Source organism: Mytilus galloprovincialis, chromosome 7, assembly GCF_965363235.1.
Source record: "Mytilus galloprovincialis chromosome 7, xbMytGall1.hap1.1, whole genome shotgun sequence".
Taxonomy (NCBI): Eukaryota; Metazoa; Mollusca; class Bivalvia; order Mytilida; family Mytilidae; genus Mytilus; species Mytilus galloprovincialis.
The window spans coordinates 68,410,995-68,429,399 of NC_134844.1; positions in this window are offsets into that span (position 1 = coordinate 68,410,995).

Here is an 18,405-nt window from a genome sequence, read left to right on the forward strand (position 1 = left end):
ATTTCAACCGATTTTTGGGCTATTATCGTAAAAAATTACAGTTCCACAATTAAAATTTTGTCATACTTTCAATAAAGATAAAATGGACCAATCTGAATAAATTTGAATAAAAAAAAACAATAGGTAGATATTGATACATGTATAAGAAAGTTTTATCATATCTTGATGCTTTTTTTGTGTCAAATTTACCATGTTCTCAATTTTGTCAATTTGTGATTTTTCTCTGTTTTAAGTACAAACTGCATCTTTTTTCATTTTCTTTTTTAAAATGATTAAAAAAAAACATGTGTAAGAAATTTGAAAAGAAAAAGAGATGAGGAATGTACCTGTTTGTGGTAAAATATTTTTTTGTATCCCTCACCCATTTTCTCAAAATTTGGCTAAAAAGACTGGTAAACAAAAATGAAAAATAGATTACTCAAAAACTACTCATTGGAAATACTCAATTTTTTCACAGTTAAATTTGATTATAACATTTCTTTTCATTAATTGATATTTTCCAATAGTATTACATGTTTAGAAAATAATTCCAGAACGAGATTGCAACGAGACTGAAACGTCGGAAGAACACATTCTTAAGGCGTTTTGTTATATTAAATGGAATTCCTAATTTCCATAGTGTCATGGCCATTTAGAATATATGATAATTGTGTTTAGAAAATTATAATTTTGAGTATTTCTGTGTACATTTTTTAATAACCTTACAGTAAGTCCTTTTAAACATATTCCATAATATGAGTATTCATTCCCAACATAATCCGCCTGCATTTACGAAAATGATTAATGTTTTAAATTTATATCTTTATCTTAAAAGTTAACGAGTTAATTGGAAATATGATGAAAAACTAGTAAACTAGTCTTAAAAGGATATTCGCTTTCAGGACCAAAATGAAAAGCTCTTATACAAACTGTTAAAATTGGTAGTCTGTCAATAACGGAAAGTAGCTGATTATATGAAGATCTCTAAAGAAAGACCTGTTGTGTTATATATGTAATTGTCTAACCATTTACTGCTGAACTTATTAATGCATCGTTGGACACGATAACATGGTTGTTTAATAAAATTGAGAAATGAAATGGGGAATGTGTCAAAGAGACAACAACCCAAACAAAAAGCAGACAACAGCCGAATTTCATAATCATAGTATATACATTTTTATGGACTATCCAATTCAGCACATATTTAGAACTCTAGTAATCTTGTAATTGTTCTTTTAATAGTTTATTTATATTGATTACTTGTTTCAGTTTTTTTTATAAACGCAGCTCAGTAATAGATTTTTTTCAATCTACTCATTTTGATCATTCTAAAATATTTCAAAAGTCTCTTGACTTCAGAACGAAGAGATGGACGCTGCTGGTGTAAATATGTTTTTTTGCACTTCTTTACATGGTAAGATGACAAAATAAGTTGACCAAAAGCAGACAAAAATTAAATTGCAATGGAAGCTTTATGTTGCAAGTCTTGATAATATTTTTCAATTCCACGGTAAAACTAAAGGTTTACTGAATAAATTTAAAACATAAAGATAGTGTGTAGTGTAACATATTGAGTTGCCTTAATTTCCCTACACAAGGTATATAACACAACAAATTAGTTTCATGGATAATAAGTTATCACAACTTCAAAGATGGTCTCGTAAAAAACTTATATATTTGTTACTCTTTAATTAAACAAAATAAACGTGCAAACGTCAAAATGATTCAATCATTGACAATAACCGGCAGGATATTTAAAAATCAATAGAAACACTTAAAATCAAACTATATAATTTAAATTGCAACACAGCATTTTATTTCAAATAGCAAATGTCATTTTTTGTTATAATATTTGGATGAAATCTTACCCTTCTGGTCATTCATGCGTAGTTACTTAATAAATGGAAAAAAGTAAGTACTATATTTGTTAATTAAAAGACATATTCAATAACTTGATAGGACGAGAAGTTGTAAGTATGGGCTAAGTTTGAAAAGACATTAACACAATTGTTTAAATAATAGATACAATGGATAAGCGCTAATTCATGAAAAACAAACAAATCGTCCTCCGTGATCATGGTTTTATTATCAAGAATTAGCGTTTTCCCATTGTATCTATATTACATACTTATTAATACTTAATAATAATGATCTTTAATACTACTTGCGATTTGTCTCTAAAAACGATCTTTTTGTTCCAAAATTAAAAACATTTTTTTTAGCAAATCTTTTTATTAGTTTGCAACCAAAGTACGTGTATGGACTAATTTACCATTGACAGTACAAAAAATTTCGTATCGTGGAATAATTAAAGAAATATTGTTACAATTATTATCTTGAAAATTGTATGCATGTCAAATTTTTTGTTTGAAGGTTAAAAAATAAATGTATAAACGATTGGTTTAAATCTATAGATAACTATATTTTTGTTGTATTTTGATGCAAGAATGTGAACTTTGCACACGTATTTTGTTTGAATCCCTCAATGGAAATTAGATGAATTCTAGCTGAGCTACCCGCATTAAATAAAGAATTTATTATTATCATTACTATCACATTATTAATATTGACAGTCGGAACTCTCGAATCAAGACAATGTCTTTCTCTAAACAAAAACGTGACATAATTTACTTTTTTAAAACAGGTAATAATTATCTAAATTAACAGTTGCTTCAGGCGGAAATGTTGTAATATAGTGCACGCTATTATATCATGTATTTACATATGAACATATACACATATACAAATGGAAAACAAAGTATTGCAACACCGAATTAAAATTCAAATTAACAAAACACTCTTTTTTTTTTGTGATATAATTTGTAAAAATAGAAATGGTTAAACATTATTTAAATCTCACCTAATTTTAATCAATAAATTTCGACTCGATAAGTTCTTACCTGCACATGCAGCTACTGTACCCATAAACTATAAAAAAGATGTTTTTATCTTCATTGTTTTCAATACTTTAAATAACTAAGTTTATAAAGTTATGTGATTGACACCTTGTAATGTATCCTCCACAACTCTTAACTGCAGCAAGATGGCAGATTATCAGCATGAGAGAAGCAGGTATGTCGCTGTGACAATTGCACGTATTGTTGGTCATCACCATTCCACTATAAGTCGTTTTGAGAATAAAAATCAGGCAACAAACGATATTAAAGACCTTCCGAGATCAGGAAGACCGCCTTTAACATCTGCTAGGGAAAATCAAGCATAATGAAGGTTGGTCAGAAGAAAAACCATTGCAAACAATTCAATCCTAAAAAGAGAGTGATTGCCATACAGGAGACTTTAAACAAGAACTATTCGAGATCGACTCATCGCTACTGATTATCGTGAAATAAAACCATTTCGGGGACATTTGCTTACGAACAGACATACAGTGGCCCGTATCCAATGTAGTGCAGAGCTCGCAAAAGTTGGAAATTAGTATCATGGAGGAAGATCCATTGTTCCAATGGAATTCGGTTTATCTTCCTTGGCCCGATCGTAGCCCGGAATTGAACCATATCGAGCATATATGGGACACCATATATTGGGCGTAAAGTTCTCGAGAGGACACCCCCAGTTGAACACGTTATGAAATAAACAATGCTCTTCATCAGGAATGGTTGCGGTTACCTCTGCAACAAGTAAGTCGACTGGTGACAAGAATCAGAAGACGTTAAGAGGCTGTTATCCGTTTGAATGGAGGCTGCATCAAATACTTATTCTGTGACGTATACAGATCAACCATGATGTTAACAATCATCTTAAGATTAATTTTGAAATGTCTAACATTTTTGTACTGTGGTAAGATAAAACATTTGTTTCATACATTTTTTATTCGTTTTAATGCCAGTGTTATCATACACTATGTTTCAATATTATTTTACAAATATTTTCTCATTTTCTATCCAAAATAAAAGGCTGTTTTTTTAAGGTTTAAAACATCAAGGTGTTCACTACATTTGTCCATGTGTATATAAACCAAAAGTCAAAACAATTCATGAATAACACATTTTCTCAGAACTCAGTAAATGTAACAGTCATAATGGAAACAAAATGTGTCGAGAAGTCTTAAAGAGAGAGGGAACTTTTAACTGTTTACTTGTTAACTTTTCAAATAAAATCATACAATAAAGCATCGTTATCCCATGTTGCAACTAACAACTGCTTGTTTGGTTTATGTATGTGCAGTGCGACAGGACCATCAATTGCCGTCAATAGTTCTGTATGTCGCTGTCCATCAGGGGAGATAACTATGACATTGTTTGATTTGTATCCCACCACGTAGACATTACCATCATTATCAACATCAATACCATGAGGAGACTTTAGAACGCTTTTATTTTCGATTATCCATTTCTGTTAACCTTGTAAATCATAATATGCAACGGCATTTGTTTTCCAATTTGAATGATATATATTGTCAGCAAATGTTGACGTGTAACAGTCGCTCGGCAACTTAGATCGGTCAATTATAGTTTTGTCCTGCAGATTCATCAATCGTATCCCCCTGTTTTCACTGCAATATATAAGTCTATTTTCTTTAAGTGTTATGCCAAAATTGTAAGTTTTCATTGGAATTGTTTTCTTGATTTCTTGCCTCTCCAAATCTATTATGGCAATATACCGTGTTTCTGAATCACCATATATTACAGCCAATGTATTGTCCTCACTGATGTATACTATGTCAAATGGTTCAAAAGAGAAACATACAAACATAGTGAACTGATATATTAGCACAGCAATTCCAGCACTGCTTTGTGATTTGAACAGAAACAGGTGCATAGAAAGTAGTGGATACTTGTTTTGAATAACTTATCATTAGTTATATGTCATTGGTGTGCATACATGTATTTGTACATCATGCTCCTCATAATCAGTCGGTTTTTTTAATCAACACATCAATGTCAATGACTCCAAACTAGGTTTGCTTTGCAATTTAATTTGACACAAATCTTGATCTGATGTTACTTTAAATCTAGTAACAGTTTTGCTTTACCTTCTTAAAGGCAAACTGCAGATTTCCCCTTTATGATGTTTTTAGACATAGCGGCACTTGTTGTTAATAAAATAAATTTTAGAATACAGAATAAAAGTAAATACTGAAGGAATTTTTAAGTATATTGTGGCCAATTATTGACAAGCAAATTGTTTTAGAAGGAAGATTTTATACAATATCACGACAACGACAGAAACAAAATGTCATTTTATTTTCGATTTATGAGTTTGACTGTCCCTCTGGTATCTTTCGTCCCTCCTTTGCAGAAGTCCTATTAACTATGTACAATGTATATGTCTTATACAAAAACAAATTTAGATTTCAAGTTTTATTTTTTTAGAGTATATGTATAAGAAAACATCAGAGACCAACTGTTATCATGGTTATCTGCTACTTCAAAAAAGACACCCAAGCCACCTGAAGTATTTTTACGGCCCAATATAATTTTTGTATCTTATTATTATTATTTTCTGAATTTTTAAAGTTAAATGGTAAAACTTCATCTATTTATCATGTTGATAGCATTCCAGTGTGCCTGTTTATTATTTGCCTATTGATTTACGCACTCATCTGTATACTTTTTCTGAAGTTATGTTTCCATAATGACATAAAGACAAAGGGGTAAGTTTAACAATATATCGTTGGTCAACATTCTGAGTTACAAAGGTATCCATCTTTTATCTCTGATCTGTTGCAAAGTAGCAAAGTAGCAATTTTCATCTGCTGTAGTGCCAATAATAAATTTAAAAACATCCTATTTTGAACGAGTCATGTCACTTTTGAGTCCAGTGGTTTGTGGACATTAAAATACAATTTTCAATTTAAAGCTATGTATGTGTCATCAGTAACCAAAATAATAGCTGATTCTATAACTACTGAAATGACGGCAAAAATTCATAATGCATTATTTATGGTTTGTTTATGAAGATGAAAGTACCCTTTTTGGCAGCATTTCATTAGCATTTGGCGCATTTCTTAGAATTGGAGAAATTACTATAAGTTCTGTAATTGACATGGGGTATGTGTTACAAAATGGTGATGTTACAATGAATTTTAACAAAAACATTATTCATGTTACTATGCAGGATTAAATATTGTCCGCCATAAAAAAAAAAAAGAAAAAAAGTGTTTACGTGCATTATGTCGTCCTGACGGTATTTACCTATGAAATCTTGTACACATATCTTAAAACATGTCCATCATATAGAAAGAACAAGATGTGTGTTGTCGACCAACACAAGACAATTTGAGATTAAAAGCATAATGTTTCACTCTTTTAAAGAAAGAATCTGATGTACAGTAGTTGTCGTCTGTTTATGGAGTTCATACGTGTTTCTCGTTTTTCGTTTTTATATAGATTAGACCGTTTGTTTTCTCGTTTGAATGGTTTTACATTTCTAATTTTTTGGCCCTTTATAGCTTGCTGTTCGGTGTGAGCCAAAGCTCCGTGTTGTAGGCCGTACCTTGACCTTTAATGGTTTACTTTAATAAATTGTTATTTGGAAGAAGAGTTGTCTCATTGGCACTCATACCACATCTTTCTATATATATTTAAAGACTCTTTAGAATGAACGGTGTTCCTTACTTTGCCATTGAGGGTACAATATAACGAGCATTAGAAAAATTGTGGTTTGTTATCTTAAACAGCTTTACGGAATGTGTTAAGCTCTGGAAGATTGTACTTACTACATTACAAATGATATAAATTGCCTGTGTGAAGGTCCCTTACCTTAACAGAGTCATCAATCTATAAGGATTCTCAATTGCAGAGTCATATATACCGAGATCAAACAATGACACATAGTCATCATTGGTTCCCTAACAGGGAAGAAGGGGGAAAATCAACACCAAAGTAATAATTTATTAGAGAGTTACGAAAATTGTGACTTATTTATTTGTGCAGTATTTTACATGTATTTATATGGAGAGTTGCTGATAGAATCTGTGTCTCTTGAATGTTGATATTTTTTGTGTAGTTGTTTAAGAGTATTATCTGTTCGTCTAATCTATACGGAATATTGTTAATTGTTGATTGCTGCTTTAAGAGATTTATATCTGTTAATTCGTGTTCCAGATGTTATTTATATTATGTCTGGTGAATAAAACTTGTTAAACTGTGTTTCCATTCAGAACCTCAACGTAAATTTTAATGTGATATATTATTGCATTACATATAAAATTGCAACCCGTCACACACACACACATAAAAAGGAGACTGCGCCTAGGGGCGTAGCTGCCGTTAGGCACTTTAGGCACGTACCAACACATAATTTATTCACAAATATTTTTTTTATTTAAAAAAATGATAAACAACGTTATCTGTAGATGAAAGCCGGTGAAGTTGTCATAACTATTTAATTATCTAATGTCATGTGTACACTAGTCTCTCGTCCTTCGTGAATGGAATATTGGATAGAATTGAATGTTTTTACGATTTTACCTTATATAGAAACTATAAACTTGAACTATGGTTCAGATAATTTCACTTCTATCAACAAAAACTTGAATGAACCTCAACTTAGACACATGAGTATTTTAATTAGCTGTTGTAGTTTTCAACTAGCTTTCCACATTGTCTTCACCCGACTTGCCAATGTTGGTCGTCCGTTTGGCTGTGCAGGATGTATAAATACGAAGTCACGTCTATTAAGAATGGGGACATTAAATATGATGCCTAGTTGTAGAGAGAATGCAACTCTTTGATGAGTTCATAGTTTGTCTACTGAAAGACAAAATTTCTGCTCATATCCAATAATTCCTCATTTTCCAATGCATGACATTTTAAAATTTCCAGACCTTCGTCCTTGACGACACCTATTACAGAAATTAGCTCCAAGTTGTATTTATTGTAAAAAAAAATCCAGTGGTGCTGAACTTGCATACATATTTGACACTGGATGTAAAAAAATCAATCAATCAACTGGCCTTCAGTAATTTTGAGTCCTCTCAAATTTGCGTGTAATCCATTATGGCCACAATTGTTCAAAATGCCCAAGCAGGTAGGGATTTTACAGTAGAGAATATAAAGAAATACGAATTTCTTGAATTTTGTTAGGCAACGACTATTTCTGTATGTGTTTGTGTAGCTAGGGTGAAGGTTTAAGATTCAAGGGATTGGTGGTTGATGTCTAGCCAAATAGATAGTTCTATTATATAGTAGTATCAGTGTTTACGTGCCTATTTTTTTAATGAAGGATCGTCAAATTGTACTATTAATTAAGTTAAACGTATACATCAATCAGAACGGAATAGATATGATATTACCAACCAGGGTGTACTGCTTAATTAAAGGGATACGCTGATCTATGCTGGGCAATGCATATTGTAAACATTTTTTTTATATTACGGATTGTAATGCGTTATTTAATTCACCAGTCAGATGTTATGGTACCTTATTCATAATTCTTCGAACTTTTCATCATGTATATCATAATTATCATGATTAAATAACCAGTATATTTAATATTTTTGTGCAAAAAATTTTGCAACTAAAACGCTGACAACCATTTTCCGTCGGAGGGCATCGCCCCCTTCATTCCCTACCAGGGTTCTGCACTTGACCAGCTGGGGGCCTTAAGCGGCTCCCATACCCCCTGCCGATTGGTGCCTTCAGTTGACTGATAACCTAGCTGCGCCCCTGGGGCCGACCTAGAAACTATGTTTAAGTGACATGCAGTATGCGGCAGCAGTATTAGTGATCATTTTGAGCGTACATATTTCCTGTTCAATTCTTTTGGTTCGTTGTTGCTGTCTGACTGGTCTAGTGGTTTGTTTGGTTGGTTAGAAAGGTTCTCACCGGTTTGCGAACACGTTACACGAACACGTTACAATATAACAACATAAAATTATCAGAATTTGATAAACTCTACTATAGGGCTCGGGTCTCTTTTCCTATTTTCTTGATAGAGGGTTGCTACTTGCAAGGACGTTGTGTTACCAAGGGTTTCAAATGGTAAAGTTGGATGTATCCCTATGAAGGTTTAACGGACCCTTTGCCTTGTTTAAATGGGTTCGTGTTCTTTCTAAAACAGCTTTCAGTAGTATATTAAAGTGTAAAGTGCGATCTTTTTTGGCTTTAGTAAGCGCGGGGAATCATGATAGATTAATGTAGGATTTTTGAGTTTTAAATTTTGAATTTTGAATTTTGAATGATCCTTCTCGGCTTTGGCAGTTTGTTTATCTAAAATGCTAACTTTGTCAAGATGAAAGTGTATTGCTTTTATGTCATCATACTTTTCACTTCTCAAATATACATTTTTGAACTATTTTAATACTATTCATGTAATATTAACATTGGTTTGAGTACATGTATGGGGTTTACAGAGAGAACACTTTGTAGAATTAACCGTTAGAGTCACGCAAAAAGTATGATAAATCCGATGCATTATATAATTTGCATTTGATTAGTGTTAAAACATTTGAATTCTACTTTGTTCATGTTGTACACAAATATGACAACTTCTTTTAGACAATCATGGCTATTATTACAGAATGACTTCTGATCTTGATCAAATATGAAGATTACACTTGTTATGATAAAATATCATCAATCGCCGAGTGTGATTTTATTTTAATTGAATTAACAATACATATATTTTTTTTCATAAAGTTAATGAGTCTAAAGAGAATTTATCAATATAGTGATCAAAGTATTTCACAGTTTTTAGTTTCAATGATAATCCTCTACAACACACAGTTCCGTCTAATCCGGTTGGTCTCCATACGTATCTGTCAAGTTTGCGAAATGTCCCTGTTTCTATAATGTTTTTAATTTTTCTTCGCTGAAGTAATTTTTACGGTATTTTTTTTAGATTTTTTTTCGAAGATTGGATCGATTGTTCATACTAAAAAATTCTAAAGATCATATACAATTGATTTTATAACTGTTCCATCCATCAATTGTATGAACCACTTAACTTTTTTCTACATTATATACAATGAGTTTCCATTCTAAAATAATAGACAAATTGAAAGATTTGAACATGCTTTGCTTCAAGAAAACAAAAGCTATTAATACCTTGTTGTAGAGAGGAATACATCGTACTTGATTGAACACGTACTTGTTACATTTGAAAACGTGTTTTGCAACAAACAATCAGCACTCCCATGGGAACCAATTGTGTCCAATTTGTCGACTTGTTAAATCATTTGAATTCGGTGACTTCGTTGAACGCATCTATCTCATCTAGAGTTAAAATCGATACAGTTAAGTATATATTATATCTTAAATTTGATCTCGAAATTGACAAGGAGTGTCAATTGAAAACAAAATATACAACACAAAAGATAATGTTAGCCTCCAAATTGTGAACTTTCCATTTTTATGTAGCAACATCCCAGCAGCGCCAGCACACATAGTACATAGCTAAGGTAGATGTGGGGTTCGTGTTTAGTATCTCAGAAATACAGGTGAATCTTGATCTTAATAACTAACTTTTTATATGTGCTTGGAATATGTAAGTTGTTTGTTGATTTTACTTCTATTCTTTTATCACGTTCAGCTACATGAATATACAAATAAAAATCAGAAAAGAAACAGATTATTCACACAAGAACGCCAAACTCAAGAATGACAACAAAAAATAAATAATTTAAGATCGGCTTTCAATAGAGATCTACTTGACGAACATAATATAAATTTCAAAAAAAATGAAATGCAAGTAATTAATTGTTGTTTATTGAAACCAAACGTTTTGAATATTTCAGTATTATCTATAAATTAACAGAGAAGATAGTTTATTGAACCTTATATCTCGTGTGATTGGTGGCATTGATACAGTCAATGCCAAAGTTTTATGAAACAATACAAACAGAAATAGTGTCTTTTATATAACAATTTTATATAAGGCTATGTGTGTCGTGAAAAAGAGAATACAGAAACCACAACCTTTGATTTCCTGAAATTCTTGTTTGACTGAGAAGTTCACATTTAAAGAATTTAAACCCAAGACACAAATGTCTTGCTATCTTACACAACACAAGTTCGCAACAGCATATTTGTAAATTTTTACATCATTGAACATATAGCAGTACTTGAAAATACAAAAGTGGCCTAAAATCTAAATTGGAAAAAAACTTGTTTCTAGTATAAAATGTGTCTGAATTTGTTAGATCAATACACATAATATTCTCCAACAAAGTTATGCGATTGATTCTAGGTGCATTTTTAAAGTAAATTGGAATTAAATACTGTGTTCGAGTGCCTGTACAAATAGAATTGTATTTTCAAAATTGATACTTTTATTTTCATTAATTTTATAAAATGGCTTTCATTGAAATTGTCCGTTAAGTTCTGAAATCTAAAATGTCCATGCATAGATGAGCACATAAAAAAATAGTAACACTCCATAAACAAACAGCACCATTTAGGAAAAGAAAATTTACAATTTACAATTTGACTAAAAACGGTAAAAGGTTTGTATTGATCTTTTTCAGATGATATACAAATGAAAAGGAAAAAGAAAATTGCATTTGGAATTACAGCTGTCCTCCTGTGTGCTGTACATCTGTATTATATCATTCAAAATGAAAAACTCGTAAATACCAGTTTAACAGATGAGCAAAAAGATAAATCCATAAATCAAGATGATCATGTAACCGAATATAATAGGCATGGAAAGGATATGAATAGGCCAAGGTATAGAATATCTGAAGTCAACTGATAAATATTGAGTCTCCTCGAATATTCTTTTAATTGTGTTGATAAATGTTATTTCAATGCAGTTTTTTGTTGGTACAAGAAACTTAGTGCCCAGAGAGAGCTCGTAATCTGTGTCAATTAATAAAAAGGATACAGGCACTTTTTGTTCGGAGTTTAAAAAAAAATACATATTACTTATCTTTTTCTTTCGCCTTTAGAAAGTGAATGGGAGAAACTTAAAGGAAATATTTTAATGGTAAAATAAAATAATGGGCATGCTAGGTTTAAAAACAGTTCGAATTCTGCCTTACTATGTGTCAGTTCATTCCATTTATTATGATGTGTGTGTTGTCTTCTTAAACAATTCTCCTTTTAATTTTTTTTCATAAGTAACACTTTTACAAGTGTATACAACAATGTTAAGCTTTATTTCGAACTTCTTCATCAATGAACTATTTGCGACTAGTTGTATGTGTTGTACTTTCATATCTTTACATTACAAAATGTTGATGACCGACAACCCTAATATTCTAACATGATTCGGAAGTAGGGTAATTCATCATGTATTATTTCTTTCAATTCAAACGAATGACTATTTCTGATATTGATTCTATGTCGCGGGCGATTGTTTAACAATTTTAAATAACTTTTAAAAAAAAACCATGAAACCCTTTTCTAAATGACAAGAAAAGTGTGTGCAAGGGATTTGTCTATATAAAACAGCACAAACAATATTAGAAATTCAATGGAATGAACATAAATGTATTTGTAACGATTTTTCAGATTCTACTGTTGTCTTCTTACATTTGCTTTATATAGTCAAAATGAATCATGGAATAGCATAATATGAACAACAAATGGTTATGATATAAACTTGATGAAGCAAATATCTTAGTACTCTTTTTAAGATATTTAAAGAATTGGAAAAATGGTATACACTTGTCTGTAGTAGCATGTGGTGATAGAGCAGCAGAAACGATTGTTTTGTTAAAGTCAGCTGTGTTGTTTACAAATGGGCCTTTATTCTTTCATATATTTGCTGAATTTGATCTTCAAACTGTGCTAGACAAAAGGTGAGAACATGTGTTCATGTTTGGGATGATTATGAACAATGAGGAAATAGATCGATGTCGTTCACAAAGTAGTTATGATCAGGAAAAGAATATGTGGTGACTATGTTAACACACTAAGGTATTGTTAACGTTGTATTGCTTTGGACTATTTGTTTGAAGGTTGTTATAGTCCCTTGCCTTAGTTGTGTTGATATAAGCAATCATTATGTGAAAAAATCATAAAAATAGTTTCGCCAACAGTAATTATATATTCATAATATTACAATGCAAGTATATCATTAAAGCAAAAGGATTTATTCCAACTTACTTAGTTTAAGGGCATACGATACAGTTTCTCGATAAAATGTCATTTTTGTAATTTTGAAATATGTAGGGCTTGGCGAGTTATAAAATAAAACACAAAATAAAACATAGGTCACCGTGCTCGTTTTCGAGAAAATTGAGGCTGAAAATTGGGGATTTGTGCAATTTTGTAAAATAGTAAGGCAATGTTATAAAATGTTCGGAGCAAATATTCTTCGTCGTAAAATATAAAGATTGGGTTCAATTTGAAGCTGTGATAAGTGACAATAAGGAAAAAAATAAATCCCTGCACGAATGACTAAAATATTATTCCAGCCTTGCTTGGCATTGCGGACTAGATGCTCAAAGCGGTATTATTTTAATCCAAAAAATATGTAAATAAAGTGTTTCTGAAAATGTCATTTTTATCATTTTATCATAAACTGCATTTTGTAATGCTTTCTCCAAATCTAAAATAAAAAATACATGTCACCGTGCTGGATTCTATGATAAACGCGATTTACCCTAAAAATTGCGTCCTCCCTTTGTAACCTCAGAGTTAGCGGTAAAGTACACGTCGTCGTTGGCAGACTTTTTCGACGTTATCGCTGCAAATGACCGGCGACATTTTTCAGATACATCATATATAAATATTGCTTGTAAAGAGCTACCTAAAAATTGATTATCCTGTTTTCGGAAATCAAATCATGTAAATCATAAATACATCTCTTTGTTTGTGATCTAAGTGAGAAACACTTCAAGAAAAGTGATTACGGACTGTTGATGATTTTATGGCTTTTAAAATTAAAGACTCGGCAATTCAGAACTTGACATACAGGTACATCTACTACGTGTATTAACTTAATTTATAGCATATGTTGACTTGTAGATATTGTTTTTTATTTTGTTTTGTTTGGTGGGTTGCTGTTTCATTACAATACTTCTTTTAATCCCTCTATTCGCGTTTTAAGAATTTTTTAGACTTTCACAATTATTCATAAAATAAAACTTTTATTGGGGTCAATGATTACAATTGAATATAACTGAGAGGCTCCTAAACAGTTTTAAATTTGTTCACAGTTTTTATAGCTGACTATGCGGTATGGTGACCTATAGTTGTTAATTTATGTATCATGTTTGTATCTTTTGGATAGTTGTCTCATTGGCAATTATACCACGTCTTCTTTTTTATGTTGTTAGAAAACAAAAACAAAATCTTATAGAGGAGAATCTTCAATATGATTAAGGATGCTTTTGTCCAGACAGAGACACTATTAATACCATAATTTTGAAATTTTTGATTTGGCAAAAACGATTGAATTAATAACGATAGGACTGGATATATTACCTATGCGTAATTCATTGGTAAATAACTATATATATATTTTCACCACAGCACGACGTATTGCAGGGTACATAAAATATCGCACGTTTATTCCTCTGTCTGTCATTCCGGTCCTTTTGGTTAATTAGATTTTTCAAAGGTACAATTCTTGCCAAATTTCTATAAAACTGATATCGTTTGGACACATTCGAAAATCAGTGCATATTAACTATTCTTTAAAACAGTTATGCCATTTGAAAATACAAAATTGAAGCTCAATAAAAATTCAAGAACTCAAAAATGAATTAAAGAATCACGATAAAGTATACAGATCTTAAGAATAATTTAACTAACAAGTATGTGAGAAATTTTATGCAATAATTATAAATAGGTTCTGCGATACGGCGCGCCGGACATGTGAAAACCCCTTTTTTCATAAACTCAATACCTCTAAAATAAAATTTGAATCATCCTCAAAAAGAATACAGATCTTCAGATTCATATAACTAAGAAGTGTGTAAAGTTTTAAGCAAAAATAATCATAAATCGTTTTTGAGATACAGCGCGGACTGTGAAAAAAAAAAACACACCCTGTTTTAGTTACAAAGTCTTGTTACTAAAAAGTTCACCAAAAAGTAAAGAGAGCGTTTGACCATCATGAAAATTCAACCATGTTAAGTTTAATGAAATTATGATAATGTGCTGTACCATGTTTAGACGGACTGACGGACATTTGTATACCATTATACGTCCCGTCAATAAAAAAAATACGGGCGTATACAAATATTTTTGGCTATTGCCTTTTGAATTTTCCTCGGAGTTCAGTATTTTTGTACTTTTACTTTTTGTTAGATAAAATACGTGCTAAGTGGAGGAAATCTGAACTTTGTTTTTTAATAAAGTTATATCATTGTTGATATTAGCGGCATACCATTATTTATCTAACATAAAGAAATTGAATTAATTGCTCAATTAGGAAGCTTACTTCTACCTGTACCTAAATTTTCGGTATTAGTTTAAAAATATCATTGTTGGTTTTCTGTGCTTTAATAAAATGACAGAAAATCGGATCGGACTCAATCATGAATGATGAATGATACTAAAAATGTCCAATTCCTAAACAGAATATTTTCCCCATCAATTTGGGAATCTGAATATGTTTTTAAGACAAACACTACTAGAAGTCAAAATAGTTATGCCTGAAAGGAAGGGCATATAAAATTTTGCTTTGGCGACACGCCTTCCTGCAACGTATAAAAGAAAAAAAATATAAAAGCATTTCAAGACGTTTGAGCTAGAGAAATACTATACCGTATGATCGTTCCATAAACATTTTCCATCTGAATTGATTATTCTATTTAAGACAAAAACTATATCATATATAGGGAATTCGTCCTGAACATGCATGAAATATTTGCCACTGGACGTTTAGCAACCAACAATCAATCAATATATAGGACATAGTCTTGGTATCTTTATCAACATGCTTGAATAAAAAAAAATTAATACAAACTTCGTCCCCATTCACAGGTAATGCCTGCCTCATATTATTAGTAACACCAAAAGGGTCAGTCATCTTGAGATTGCTAACTATACTATATTTTGTTGAATATCTCACAGAAACAGTTAATGTGTTTTATTTCTTATGATTTTATTAGACTGTTATCCTGTTAGAATCAAATGCACTAATTTTAATCGAAAGATCCACATTATGTCTCTTATTACGCCAAATTACATGCATTACGTCCCGCAAAAAGTGACGCTTTGCGGGAATATAAACGCTTAACGTCGCGCCAAGGGTTAACTCCCTTGAAACTGTATCGGATGCCCTTAAAAAAAAAGTTTTCATATCATGTACCTGAATGAATATTTTATAACTAGATGTGTCAAAGCGACACGAATGTCCCTGTCCCGAAAAGATGAAAAATCTGCAATTTCAATATAAACACATGTAGACACAAACATGATGGTAGCCTCACATATCAAAAATCAGCTCAAAATCTGGAGGGGAATAGAGAAAAAATCCGTATAACTGTGATTTTCAATAATTTATCAAAGATCAAAGCCAGTAATTTCAGCGAAAATTAGTGGAGCGGAACGAAACTTAAACTTGATCTGTAACTCATCATGGTTAACTTACATACAAAAAATCAGCCCAATATCTGAAGGCGTTTAGAAAAAACTCCGTATAATGGTTTGTTGCGGAATGACGGCATGAGGGAATTACGGAAAGACGAAATTACGGAATTACGGAAAGACGGAAAGACGGAATTACGGACAAGGGTAAAACTATAAAATCTAAGGGGTGCGGAAAAATAGAATGGTACAGAGAGGTGACAAAACCTGATGATAATTGATTTTGCAATTAGTGTAAACTACTGCAATCACTATTAATATAATCCCATGACTTAGCTTTTCATATATCAAATCTCATAAATGTACTCCTATAAATAAGAATATAACATGACAAACAAATGACAAATGGTCGTAACTGTTGAAGTATTTTGGATAAACGAAATGTATGTATGGGTAATTTGCAGGTATATTTTATCAATGATGTTAGTCACGCGCATTTCTATTAAGCGATTGCAATAGTTATGTTCTTTATGTCCTTTGTGTCATGGATTATCTAAAGTGTAAATGAGTATACGGATTTCATTTGCTCGGTTTTATGTGTTTTTCCGATAAAATTCAAGAAAACGACTACAATTAAATAAATTTGTGTCAAGTGCTGCTTTTTGTTCACTTCTAATTGGTGCATACTGTTAATGATGAACTGTTTGTGTCCATGGCTATAATCAAGTCCAATACAACTGGCTTACATTATACCAACTTCTTAACATTCTGTTGATTAATTTAGTTTTGATTCTATAACTAAAGGTTTCATCGGTGTCGTTTAAAAGAGTTTCACATCTTTTTTGTATAAAACAAGTATTTTAGTATTGGTACATTAACATCCTTCGCCTTCATTAATATGGTTATGATTTTGGATGTAACTCTTCTTCTGAAAGACTTTTTTTCATGATTTACTCCTTTAAAATATATTTTTAATTTAATCATAAGGAAAAACTTGAAAGATGTAATGTACACTTTTAATTGTTATTCGGTGTGTACCTTATTGTGTATGCTATTCTCCCATAGACAAAAAAGGTTTTCATGCATCCCTTACATAAGTGTTCTGAATGATTGATAACGATAAGGACAAGCATATGCATAAAATAGGAAATATCATATATTTACAATAGAAACGGATATAGTATATTTATGCAATAGAAAAAGACACAGCGTATCTATAAAATATCTTTTAAATTATGCTCAGTAAGAGGAGAATTTTAATACAATATTTTAAAACAGAGCATTATCAAGAAAATACTCAGGCAACATTTATTTAAAAATGCTCAGTTATTTATTTTCTTTGGTTACATCTTCTGACATCAGACTCGGACTTCTCTTTAACTGAATTTTAATGTGCGTATTGATATGCGTTTACTTTTCTACATTGGCTAGAGGTATAGGGGGAGGGTTGAGATCTCACAAACATGTTTAACCCCGCCGCATTTTTGCGCCTGTCCCAAGTCAGGAACCTCTGGCTTTTGTTAGTCTTGTATTATTTTAATTTTAGTTTCTTGTGTACAATTTGGAAATTAGTATGGCGTTCATTATCACTGAACTAGTATATATTTGTTTAGGGGCCTGTTGAAGGACGCCTCCGGGTGCGGGAATTTCTCGCTACATTGAAGACCTGTTGGTGACCTTCTGCTGTTGTGTTTTTTTCTATGGTCGGGTTGTTGTCTCTTTGGCACATTCCCCATTTCCATTCTCAATTTCATCACAAACACATGATCATTTGAACACATTCCTTCAGATCAATAGTGTATCAAAATGAACTGCATGTGTAACACAGTCATGTGAAAGTATACTTTTCAATGTTTTCTTAATTTTTAATGTTGTTTTTCAGTTCATAATCATTTTGTAATGTGACTGTTACACCAGCAATGTTTTCTGAGAATTTACTTCTTGAACATGGAATTAAAAATTTAACTATAAGGAAAGACTGTAAGATATTTTCTGTCTATTCGAAGTAACTTACAAAACGTGTTACATACTTCAAAAT